Below are 13697 nucleotides of genomic sequence, written 5' to 3'. Positions count from 1 at the left end.
CTTTGCATGATAAAAGGTTGAAGAATGAATATGTGTTTTATCTCAGATTGAGCACAACCCAATAAGCAGGTGATTATGTACAGACACGAGCTTAAAATCTGTGATGTAATGAATGTTTGATCCGTGATGTTAAGGCATCAGATACCAATTAGTCTGTGAATTTAAGAGTTAGAACAACCGATGAAAGGGAAAAACACATGGCATGAAGTGAAGGCGTACTTACAGAGCCACAGAATATGGAAATACGGTATTTGAAAGATGAGGATGGATCTGTCAGTCAGGCTGTATCATGCGATGAAGATGACCTAAAAAAGTAAAACAAAAAAACACACTGTGCCCTCAGTACAGGAATAAATCATCGAAAGCAAAGCCAAATGCACCAAATAACTCTGTCCCGAGTCCAACCTCATCAGTCAGCGACATTTTAACCGTGTGTTGTGGATTTGATTAGTTAGAGGCATATGTGCACCGCTTCAGCTTCAAACTAAGGTGGCATCTTTGGTGTTATTGATGGAAGCATAAAGTTATGACATCGCTCACATCATATATTGAATTCATTGAATCCACTTCAGTTATGGCAAGCTGTAGTAACATTTTCCTAACTAGTATATGTTTACTTAACACTTATTTTTTAATGTTACTAATACAAGCGTCATTTACAATGACAGGGATTTGCAGCAACCAAGTGAACAGACATTGATTTATTAAGATTACTACTAAAGAGTACAATAGTGACTAGTATTTCTTTCAATTTAACTATTCATAATTCATTAATTTGATACTAGTACTCATTCATTTCATTAGACATTTGTTCTTATTCCAACAGCGACTAGTATCTATAATTTACTAGCTTGTACTTATTCAATAGATGCTACTACTAACCAGTTGTGACAAGCAAATTTAAGTACATAAATAGACAACATAATGAATCATTAAAATTCGAATAAGTACAACAATTGGAAAATATACTAGTCAGAAATGAATAGTTGATATCTGAACCACTAGACTCTAGTACTTATTGAAATTAGGGATGCAGCGATGTATCGGCCAATAATCGGTATCAGCCGATAAAAGCAATTATATTCATGATTGGCCATCGGTTGATTATTTAAAAACAGCCGACGATCAGGGACGATTATATCCTGTCAATCAAAAGGGGGCGGACAAACATGTAGACTGCAACTCATATTGTGAGTGATGAAAATGTCATGTTGAATTTAGGGCTGCAACAATAACGCATTAACAATTTAAAAAAGCGATGTTAAAGCGGGCTCTATTTGACCCTATTAATCACCCGTAGTTCAAGCCAAGGTTGCCAGGTCCATGGTTTTTCTCTAGACCAAACATTTTTTGTAGCACGACTCCAATCCAATAATCGCAAAGAGCTTTCATATTCTGTCCATTTAGTCAGGAAATTAAAAAAATAAATGGCATTTTGACACTCATGTGATGTGACAGATCGCTGTTGCATCTAAGTTCAAGCGGCAGCGCGTGACATTTCTTCCACTTTAATACAAAGTTATAGCACGAAATAACATGCATGATCATCAAAACAAGGTATGTTGAAAGATAGTCAACTTACCGAAATGTATCATGTCTCATGTAATCGCTCAATCAGTGTTTCAACAGCAGAAAGATGTCAATAAAACAGCTTGTGAACAGTATGTCGCTTAACGACGTTGCATTTACCTCAGAAAAAGTTAGACAATATTCAGTTTGTTTGTTAACTATAAAAAAAGAAAACACTAGAGAGGAGCTTATTTACAGTTAATGTTTGAATAGATTTGTGATGAAGACAAGTGTTTGTGAAAACTACCTTAAGTGCAACAGTTGTATACAAACATTTCAGTTTCTAAAAATAAATAGCAGTTGAATATAATAGTTTGGGCTCTGTTGTTAATTTTAACCTCTAATATTACAGTAATGTACCGAATGATAGAGTTCCCTGTATAGTTTACAGCATTAGTTGGGAGAGATTTTTTCCTTAAGAAAATCAAACTATTGGTAGAGATCACTCTGAATAATCGCCTATCGGTATCGGCAGAGAAATTTAGTATTTAGTATCGGTGCATCTCTAATTGGAATAAGTACTAGTATCTAATGAATAAAGCCCCATTCACACTAGCAACTTGGTTGTTGTAGTTCATAAGTCGCTGCACCAGTTGGTTGCTAGTAGCCGTTCTTAGTTCTGGTTAACCTAACGTGACAACGAAAGTCACTGCCGCTAAAATGTTGTTCAATGTCATTTTGTGCATCAACATGTGCAAGTGTGGCCATCTATCTGTGCCAAGACCACAAACGCAAGGCTATTTGGGTCCATACACAATTAATTGTCATGCATTGTTTACATTATGTTTTACATAGTCATGCATGAAGTCAAAGACATAAGAAAAATGCACTCTGCAAGGATTAACTTCTCCATCTTGCAGACACTGATACAAGAGACAGGTCGCTGCATGAAGTCACTACGCATTTGTTAAAGTCGGCTTGGAATGAAAACTCACCCTATTTTTTAAATACATAAAATAAACAATGTTTTAATAAAAACACCATTAACTGGATTTTCTGGTAAAAAAAAAAACACAGACTTCTCCAATCATTTAGTGTGCTCCCTTACAAGCTCATGTTCATCGGCCTCCATTTTTGAGTGCAACACCCACATCTCAAAACCCAATCAACAACCAATGCATTGAACCAGGCTCCCACCTTACATTTGATCTTTTTTGATGATCCATTACACTTGGATGTCCATATTTCCCTTTCATTGCAACTTTTCATTGCTAAGCATGCTCACAAATAGCTGTGAATGGTAAGCGATTAAATTGCTGGACGTCACTGAGTCGCTGTACTTCTGGTTTCCAGTCGGCGTTCCTACTCATACTCCTACTGATGACGCGTCGCTGCACATTTGCTTCTCAACTTTTTGCATCGCCGACGGTCATAATCGTTTATGCAGAATGAATGACTTTCTGCTGCAGATCACGGTGAACACCTGTTTAACTCAATATGCACATATAAATGAACAGTTAAGTTAATAGTGAATTTAAACAATAGGGCTTTTCACACTGTGCTAAGCTTAACCCCAGGTTATCGGCATTCTAAACCCGGCTGTTAACCCGGAGTAAAGTTACGCTTCACACTTGTAATTTAGAAGCAGGATTAGGACTGCTTTTTACCCAGGGTTATGAAACTCTGCTCTGGAACAGGGTTAGCATGGCTTTTGCGGTGCCAAACTTATACAGTGTGAAGTAATGCTGTGTTACAACTAGATGCTTAGCAACAGACAACCAAACGTGTCTCATTCATATTCATATGTTTTGGACAGTCATGGAAACATTGTGTTGTATACAGTAGTTTCAGCGTTTAAGGGGAAAAAATGGCAAATGGTGACCGAAAATGCGACAATTGGAATGAGGAAGATAACATTTCATTCTTACCTTTATAGTCCAAAAAGTCAATTCAAGACACACTTTATAATTCAGGGCAATATACAATATGAGGATGCGCAATGCTAGAGAATTTATGTAAACATTTTGCATGCAGCGTTCATCCAATCAGTGACAACGCGAATAAGTATGTTGACCCAGGTTTAAGAATGTGTGAAACGACAGATTATGAATCCCAAGGAATAATTGTTAAAACCAGGTAGCTAAAAATTATGAGCAATGTGAAATATAAATTAAGATAACCCAGGATTTCGTTTAGCCTGGGGTTGACTGACCCAGGTTTAGCTATTTCAAGTGTGAAAAGCCCCAATTATACCTAGTAACGTTAATAAAAAGATATAAGTTTTAAGAAAGCAATGTTTAAAAGGCTTGCCATACTTCGACTCGTTCATGTACGTTAGGTCTTATTAAAGCAAATCCGACACAGTTTTGTCGAGTGGATGGACGATATATACAGTATTGCAGCGTTTCGTTTTCGGGTACAGCCTGAGAGCGGTGCTCTCTCTCTGTATCTATCCCTGCTCAACTGTCGAACAGCGAATCAAGAACTCCACAAAGCATCATGTCGACGATATCGTCCAATTATTTAAGCCATCGAGCACATTTCATAACTCATTTGACCCCTTATTTGAACTGTGCTCGGTTTGCATCTCGGTGCAAAATGTCGATCTGGGCTTTGACAAGACAGACAGCCGAGAGTCCATCTTGCTTTGGGGAAGATGAAGTATAAATCTCACTCCTGTCAAACTCCGCCAGGGCATTTTCAGAGAGAGATACCCCTCCACAAGCTTTCATTACTTAAACTATGGGTTTTCAGGGCAGACTTTTCAGATGAGACGGTTTTGTGCTCAGGTTTCTCGCTCCGTTCAGTCAGATAGAATAAAAGTAGCTGGCTAGCCTGCTAGCCCCTGTGATGCGAGATTGCTCTAGCTCTCGCCTGAACGTGTCATTAGCAGACCCATATGCAATAATCGCACGGTTGATCGTACATGTTAAATAGTCGTGAATTGCACAGAAACCCTGATGTTCGGTGAGAGCAGGTGTCACACACGCAGATCACAAAAGTTGTTTATGCCGAAGCACAACAAACTGGCACGTATTTCGCACTGTCTAAGCGAGAGCTCCCGATCAATCGGAACTCGGGGCTTTTCACAAACAAAATATGTCCAAGTTTTCAGTCATCGCGGCATATGTGAATGCAAACTTACCCCTGAAATCCGGTCGAAACGCCAGGGCCTTCTCATTCCAGCCTCAAACTTATTGACACATCAGAACAGTTCTGCACTGGCCGTCCGTACAGTAGCCCCACAGACACTTATATATTTTTTTTTTACCGGATGCTTGGAAGGGAGCAACAACGCAGCGTGAAGTCGACAAAACTACATCACAATCGCGCCGATCACTCCAAGAACGAATAACGGTGGGGACCGAATGCCACTTGGTATTGGTACTTTCGTTTCAGGCGAACAATTTTCTGGGTTTGTTTTCTCTCGCAGCCCTCCTCCCCCTCCGTGCGTTCAAGTGTTCCCACTGAAGCCCGTGTGCACAGTGTGTGGATGTTCACACAGCGCTCACTGGCCTACCGTGTCACATCATCATCATCCTCATTCAGTCGGTGTCCTGTTAGAAAATCCAGTCTAATACGATACTTGTGTTTTATATCTGGGTTCTAGCTGGTTGACCAAAAATCAGCTTTACCACCTTATGACGAGCAGGTAGGTGGTTTGCTGCTGGTCCAATAGTTTGCAAGCTGGCAAACTATATCTTGATCAGCCAGAAACACATGCCATACCAAAACACATCTAGTTGTGTGTGTGTGGCTGTTCTGGACTAACTGGACTATATCGTCATCATAAATAGCAAGTTGACCAGTCACAAGGTTCCAGAAACCAGCTTGACCACCTAATATGACCAGCCGGTAGCTGCTTGTTACTGGTCTTCCAGCTTATTTACCATCTTAGACCAGCTACCATGCTCCAAAACACATCTAGTTAGTTTGTCCAGTGTGTTGCTGTTCTGGACTGACTTGAATATGTCATCATTATCATAATTAGTTGGTTGACCAGTCACCATGTTCCAAAAACTAGCTTCACCACCTCATATGACCAGCTGGTATCTGGTTTGTTGTTGGTCAACCAGCTTAATAACCAGACCAGCTAGAAATGAGCGATCATGTTGCAAAAACATGGTTGACCCGCTTAAGCCAGTATGAATGTCTTATATGCCTGGTTTCACAGACAGGGCTTAGATTAAGCCAGGATTGAGCCTTAGTTTAATTAGGACATTTAAGTAGCTTTTATAAACGTGTCTTAGAAGGGGAAAAAAAAACATTACTGGTGTGCATCTTGTGACAAAACAATGCACTGACATTTTAAGATATGTCAGTGCAAGTTACGTTCAGCACAAACATGCATTTTAGTCTGGGACTAGGCTTAAGTCTCATCTGTGAAACCGGCCAATAGCTGGGTTTTTTCTGGTCTAAGATGGACCACCAGCTAGGAACCGGTACCATGGCTGCATCCGAAATTGCATACTTCCTACTATATGAAAAAACTTCCCTACTATGCGAAAAACGTGACAAAAGGTAGTGTCCAATTCACAGAACTCAAAAAAGAAGGCAAAAAGTACCCGGATGACCTACTTCTTCCCACGAGATTCTGAGGTGTGCAAACGATGGACACTTCACTGTCCCATAAGGGCACGGGACAGGATTTGAGAATGGCAGTGAAGCGATGTAACTGACCCTGGTTGAAGCGTTGTAACTGACCCTGGTTGATCACATAATAATGACAAAATGTCGAATGTAGTTCATCCATACACATTCATACCACACACACTCATACTACATAGAACATACTTTTTTAAGAAGTCGTTAAGGAATTACATATTCAAAATATGTACCGTCCTATACTCAAGAGAGTATGCGATTTCGGACGCAGCCGAGCTTCAAACACATTCTAGTTGATTTGTGCACTTGACTACCCATGTCATAGCCCATCATAATTTTTTGGCCATTAAGGGCTGACCAGTGACTGTGTAAGCTGCGTTTTTTTTTTAAGAGCTTAATGACAATCTTAGGCCAGCTAAAATGTTGCAAAAAACCTACTTGACCACCATAAGCTGGCATGACCGACATATCACTGGTTTGTTGCTGGTCTACGATGGTCCACCAGCTTAATAATGACCCTCTTAGACCAGCTAGAAATGTTGCAAAAACATCCTTGACCACCTTAAACTGGTATAACTGACTGATAGCTGGTTTGTTGCTGGTGGACCATCTTAGACCAGCTACCTTGTTACAAAACACACTTATCATTTTAAACTGGGTTTCCCAGCAGGGTTTAGAGTCAAACCATTCTGCCTAAACTTCAGTGCTGCGTTTAAGTTGTTTCACTGCACCTACTTCTAAAGGATGACACCACCGTGCTGGGAATGCTTTTCTGATTCAGATCCACTATCTGTAGAGCTTCCTGGATGTTGTGTATTAGTGTCAGATCGGCGTTGCGCTGGTAAAATAAACTCTAACAGTGCATGTGCGTCGCCACTTACCTACAACCGGCCACCAAAGTGACTTAACAGCTCCGTTGTCCACCTTTCGCACCCCTTCGATGGTGTCTTTCTCTGTTCACTTTTTTTGCAACATACAGTCTACTGTACATGCAGTGAGTGAAAATATACTTTTCATGTAAGGACAGTTATGATTGGACGCACGCTTGAGTGACAGCCCGATGCAGCCACTCAGAGTGCGCGAATCATTTCGGCACGGTTCCGAGACAGAGAGATTAAAACCACATCTTCATAATGTCCTAGACATTCACACAACACACAAAACACACAACAGTTACAGAAGAAGTGTGCACTATCATTCATTAGATCAACAGGAGGTGTGAAATTATCGATATAGAGACGCCATCGAGAAAAGAGAGCGAGTGACATACGCTTCAGAGCAATCCCAACACACACTAAACACAGTCCCCGACCCCGAGTGCAAACACACAGACATTAGTGAACAACATTGATGTGTTTGCCCCGTATTCACTCTTTGCATACGACTGTTGAAAGCTCATTGTGGTTAAAAGATGATAAGCCATGCGTGTGTTCATTCGTGTCACGGCAGCCTCGTTCTCTCACATACTGGTCCACCGTTTTCCTGTCTCGTTGCCCTCTTTATGAGAGTTTTTCATGATACGGATCTACGTGCTAACACGAGAGTGAACATCGCATTATCACCACTACATATCACTTTGGTCACACACGAGCTGTAATAAAACAAGCAATTTATGCTCATGATTGTTTATGTCGTTGATATTGATTAAGGAGGAAGAGGAAGAGGGGGTCAACAGAGGCAGAATCGCCTACCTGTGCAACGCGATGCTTTTATAACTGTTAAGTTCATACTTTTCTGTCAATCTTTCGTGCAATACGAAATTTAACTCTGAAAAACAAAAGAAAAAAACAGCGTATACCAGCCTAAACTGGTTTGGTCTTAGCTTTTCTCCCAGGCTGCTCAAGTTAGTCAGCTTGCTGGCTTTAAATGGGTTTTGAGCACTTTTACTGGTCTAGCTGGTGTAAAGCTCAACCAGCTGATAACCAGCTTGGTCAGGCTACCATCTAAAGTCAGCTAAGACCAGCAGTTTACCTTAGTAGCCTAACCTTTTTATTATTATTATTATTATTTTTTTAATGTGCAGAATATGGTAGCCACACATCTTGCGTAATGTTTTTTGTTGGCGGGCTACCTTTTGTACCTTGAAAATGTTCTACAAGATCACTGTTATGTGACAAATTTATTTAATGATTCAGTCTGTTCATCATATAAAGCAATCGTGTCTCTTCAGAAAATTTGGACTGAACTGCTCAATTGATAGGTTTACGATCTCTTTATGAACTTTTTGAATCGTCAAAGTGGTAGTGGTATCAAAAAGATCTTAATTTGTGTTTCGAAGGTGAACAAAAGTCTGACAGGTTTAGAACGACACGAGGGCAAGTAATTAATGACAGAATTTTCATTTTTGGGTGAACTATCCCTTTAATGAAAGTGGACCGACTGACTGTAACAAAACTACTACTCAAACTAAAGGAATCAGCCTCAGTAAGTTAATCTAATGGGCCAATCATTAACCTCTTGGTCAGATAAGTTTGATGAGACATTCTGTTCCCACAAAAGTGAAATCAAATCAGTTGAATTGTGATGTTTCATGTGAATCACATTAAAACAGCATGTGTTAAAAGTCATTTTGTAAGTCGTTGAGAGACTGAAAGAGAGAGAGTGAGTTGAGGAAAATCACATTAATGACTGATCAGATTATTGCTTTCAAAAGAAGTGGCTCAGAAATAAATTAAGGTGTTTCACATTTTTTCACATTCCCGAGAGTGATAATAAGGGCTTCAGAATTCCATCTTCCCCTTTTCATAATGTGAAACTGCTCCTTTGTGTACACACGCTCTTATTTGAGAGGGAATAATATCCTGTTGTTTAGGGCATTGAAATTATTTAAATGCTGTGTTAGATGAGTAATTAAAATTTTAATTTCATTATTATCATTATTGAATCACTAATGCATTGCAAAATGAATTAGTGTATTTCTTTTGGAAAACCTGTAAATTTCAGTGAATTTTGAAATTGTGTTTTGTGTATTGAATATACATGTAAAACAAAACATTTCCTTTCCTAAATAGTACTTGTGTAGAGTACAACTTGTTTGCCAGGCAAACTGAATTAGTCTTATGAGTTGGTTCTTTCCTATGAATCAGTCCAAGCAGTTCTCAGAAAAATCTGATTCATTAAAATCTGAATCAAAACAATTTTTAAAATCCTAACGGAAAGGTCATGGAAAACTAATTATTAATTCACATGTCAAAAAGAGTGCAAGTAGCAAGACAGGCTTACTGTAACATGTATGTTGCAATAATGTTTTATTTGTGCAGGCCATAAATCATTCATTTTAAACATCATATAAAGCTCAAGTATAGGCGTTGATTGTAGCTCAACAGACAAACCTTCTGCACTTTCTCGACAATCCAAAATAATCGATATTATATGTAAATAATATAATATACCGAGATCGTTAACAGCAATAAACATCACAGAACAAATATGAAACACTACAAATGTACACATATTGAAGTGCATGGCAGAATTCCACACAATCTATCTCAAACGGACAAATTCCGTCTCAAACAATAACTCATAGGAATGAATTTTATAAAACCACATCTAAGTTGCTGTTTCTGTATAAAGACAAATCTTCCTGTTTGAAATTGCATGAAGCAGCTAAATGTACTGTAATCAAACCATCCTCAAAGCACATGCTCACTGAGGCTGCAGGTGTGATTCAGTTTCTAACATCGCACTTTTGACTCTTTTACTGAGGATTTATAGAACAGGCCTACACTACAAAAACCCATCTTATAAAATAGTCATATAAAATGTGAGGCAAATTTCTTTAAATCAAATTCTTGATGCATATTACATTGATTGTCTGGTGAGCAAATAGTGCCCAATTTGCAAAGTATAGCTTTCCATGTCTCAGTGCACAACTACAACAGTGCACTGATTATGAACAATGAAAATGCATAATAATAATAATAATAATGTCATTATGTACTGATCCTGCCATGTCTATCTGTTTATTAATTAAATTATTATTATTATTAATATTTGTATAAAAATATAATATAATAATGATAACAATAATTCTCATTGTATATTGATTTCTGCACTGTCACTCTATTAATTTAATTCCCAGTTTAGGGTAATAAAGGTCAATAAATCAGCCTATATGTGAAGTTATAAAGCGAGTCGTCAGATTTCAGTTGTCGGATCTTTTAGAAATGTAAGTTTATCATCTTATTAATTTGTATTATTGTTTGCATGTATAGTGTAGGCTACTGATAGCTCAATAAAACCCCTTAATTGTTTCTTGAGAGTTTCAGTACCCTAACTTTTCTCTTGACAGCCATTTTTTTGAATGGTCACTCTGTGGCACTGTTCCTCAAGCAGGATTTGAGTATTCCTTCTAGTGATATTTGACCCAGATAAGGAAATTCAGATAATCCGGTGAATTCTGGAGCATCTGTAGATCAATGGCAAAGAGGCATAAGAGCTTGACCTGCCCTTTAGCCTCTGAAGATAAGGGGAAGAGAATCCATCCATCTCACGGTAAGACATGCCTGATGGCCTCAGAATATTTGCTTGCTGATGTCTGGTCTCATTACCGAGTCTGATGTATTGTGTGCGTTGATATTTGCCATGGTGTCGTTTCCGCGGTACAGTAGCACTCTCTAGTGAGGGTTAAGATTACAGCTTCTGTTTGTACCGCGGCACCTGCTGCCCTCTGCTGGTCACCTGCCACACTACAGCATCCTTACAGGTATGGGAAATTAAGTGTTTTTAAATATGACTTTAATTGTCATTTTTAAGAAGGCAAATTTAGATATCACAAGCCAAAAAAAATCTGATAAGAAATTCTGATACGGAATGTTAAATTATAAAGAAAATAATTGATCTAGATTCAGGCCAGAAGGTCATATGAGAAAATAGAGATAGAAAAAGATACGTGAAATTTAGGAGAATAATAATATTTGGTTCATTTAAGAAGCATCAGTGTTGCAGCACTTGCAGGATTCAAACGGAACTAAAGTGAGTCCATGCTTGATTGTGATTGGCTGGCTGGGGATTTCTAGGTTAGTGCTGTAGGGGAGAGCTGTCTCTCTCTCTCTCTCTCTCTCTCTCTCTCTCTCTCTCTCTCTCTCTCTCTCTCTCTCTCTCTCTCTCTCTCTCTCTCTCTCTCTCTCTCTCTCTCTCTCTCTCTCTCTCTCTCTCTCTCTCTCTCTCTCTCTCTCTCTCTCTCTCTCACAAACACACACACACACACACACACACACATAGAGAGAGAGAGAGAGAGAGAGAGAATCAGTCCCTATGTCCCTATAAAACGAGGGAATGGAAGATAAAAGTTTTTGGATGATTTTGAAGAAATTAAATTTCTTTGTACTACGGGCTCTGTGTGGCCTCCCTTCCAGGCGGCCCTCTCATTAAGACTAATCTCTCTCTGGATGGGTCAAGCAGTGGTTGGAAATACACACAGGGGGTTGCACTGCTTATTAGCATAAAAAGAGGGATTACACGATAATTGTCCCAGCTGTGAAGGCCGTCTAATTTAGCGATTGGGATGGGAGATCTGGCCCTCCAGTGTGCGATTGGGTTTATGATGCTATAGTTCTAGTTAATGACTGTAGTGGGTCTTGTGCAGATAAACACCATTGCTTACAGCAGGGGGCAGCTGGCATTTATGACAGGGGAGAAGAGAGGGGAGAGCTAGTGGGCAGAGAGATTTGAAATGGAGATTCTCTGTGTGTGCGTCTCTCTTTCTGCTCCCCTGGCGTCCCGTTTATCTCACACTAATGAGCTTCAGAGAGCCATTGAAGTCGACACTGCCCCTCTTTACTTACTGGTAGGCCTATAGTGTGAAGATCTGTCAGTTCGTATATAATACCTTACCATGTTTAGCAGATGTAGCAAGAACACGTTTTGCGTACTCTTCCTGAATGAATGAATTAAAAAAGCTATTAAATTCAATGTAATGCAATGGTTAGTTCTGGGCCTAGAATTTGATTGGTTTGAGAGGTAGGCCTACTTTGTCGTTGGTGGTGAAAAGTGACTGTGTCAAACTATTTGTTCAAAAACCATAAATGTACCATTCAATCATTCAGGATCAAAACATTTAGCCTAAATTTTACGTGGAGGCCAGCTAGGAGCTGTACGAGTAAAGCTCACTCCTCTGGCCTCAAGATGCGCACTAACGACTGACGTTAGAGACCGTTAGGCCCCGTTCACACTGCAGGCAAAAGTGGCCCAAATCTGATTTTTTTGGGGTCAAGTGACCAGGTCAGATTTCTTCAGAGGTAATGTGAACACTCAAATCTAGCCCAGATCTGATTTGCTCAATTCTGATGTTTTGCTGAGATCCGATTTTTTGATTGGCTGTTCACATTAGCTTTTAAAATGTGACCTATATCTGATTGCAGTGTGAACTGTTTGAGGTTTCAAACTAACCGGCATGCGCAAAAGAACAATAACTATGACATCAGACGCAGCACGCGGTTGCACTAAAGTTCGGGAGGTTATGGAGGAAGTAAGCATATTCGCATTTATTTCATAATGTTTGTGAATGGAAACTTTTGCGGGTTTATGGTTGCAAATTCACTACAGAGATCTGTGTGGATGCGTAGACGAAGCCAGGAGTGGTGGGAATATGACGTGAATAGTTTCACTGAGACGCTGTTCTCCTGTGTCCCCGTTCTTCCATTTCGTGTGCAATTTTTTTCAAAAACGGAGCGGTTACGGTAGGTCCTTCTAGCTTGAATTGAAGTATCTCCCCATATACTACTTAGATCTAACACCTCACTCTCATTGACTCGCTTCATCGCTGTTCTCCATATCTAGTCAAGTTTTTAATGTTAGGCTACTGTCTGTGTCTGTTGTGTCTAGGGCTTCGCCGGCGCATAATTGTGACAAATGTCGACGTAGATTGACGTAAAAGTCGCATCAAATCCGCCTTTATTGTTCACACTGCGGCCGCATTGAAAAAAAATCAGATCTGGGTCTGATTCAGGACCACATATGTATGTGGTCTAAATCTGATTTGAAAAAATCAGATCTGGGCTAGATTTGAGTGTTCACACTACCTCTGAAGAAGTCTGACCTGGTCACTTGACCCCAAAAAAATCAGATTTGGGCCACTTTTGCCTGCAGTGTGAACGGGGCCAAAGGCCCCATCCACGCTATTGCGTTTTAGTTTAGAAACGGATAATTAAAACGAATACGATCTCCGTCCACACCAGCGTTTTAGCTGCGTATTAGAATTGATCTCCGTCCACATTAAAACGACTGAAAACGCGGATCACGTGACCATTCACCAACACTGGGCATGCTCGTGCCGGTGTAAACACAACTTCATTGATAAAATTATCCCACCATGCTCTGGGTTAACCCGAAACCGACGCTCCATGTACGGTCAACGCCACCGCTGCACACGGGAATTGTCACAGATCGCTCGAATAATAGCTTGACTCCGGCGCATGTAGGCAGTTATAGCGTTGTAAAATGCAGAATTTACTTGTACAACAGCTGCTAGCAAAGATATACGCCATGACTGATGACACCCAATCATAGAGTCGAGCGTGAGCCTCTACTACGTCATCGTTTCTAAAGTCCTCCGTTTTGACCCGTCTACACTAAAATGCCCT

General features: G+C 39.8%; 1 protein-coding gene across 7 annotated transcripts in view; it reads right to left on the bottom strand.

The window, feature by feature from the left end:
- LOC130082770 (HMG box transcription factor BBX) overlaps positions 1-7112 on the bottom strand; it is a 36768-nt gene extending 29656 nt beyond the window's left edge. For 2 of the 7 annotated variants that reach the window (XM_056247626.1, XM_056247624.1), the window contains exons 1-2: positions 4655-5054; positions 224-305 (exon numbers count right to left, since the gene is read on the bottom strand). The gene's annotated coding sequence lies outside the window, so the exon portion shown is untranslated. Of the gene's footprint in view, positions 1-223; positions 306-4654; positions 5056-6995 lie in introns of those variants that run through there. The other 5 variants (XM_056247621.1, XM_056247625.1, XM_056247620.1 and 2 more) reach the window with 5 other exon arrangements.
- Between the last annotated feature and the right edge of the window lie 6585 nt (positions 7113-13697).

The sequence above is a fragment of the Rhinichthys klamathensis genome, unplaced genomic scaffold (genome assembly GCF_029890125.1).
Source record: "Rhinichthys klamathensis goyatoka isolate OS25496 unplaced genomic scaffold, OSU_Roscu_1.1 h1tg000050l_1, whole genome shotgun sequence".
Classification (NCBI taxonomy): domain Eukaryota; kingdom Metazoa; phylum Chordata; class Actinopteri; order Cypriniformes; family Leuciscidae; genus Rhinichthys; species Rhinichthys klamathensis.
This window is presented reverse-complemented; position numbering and strand designations above follow the sequence as displayed.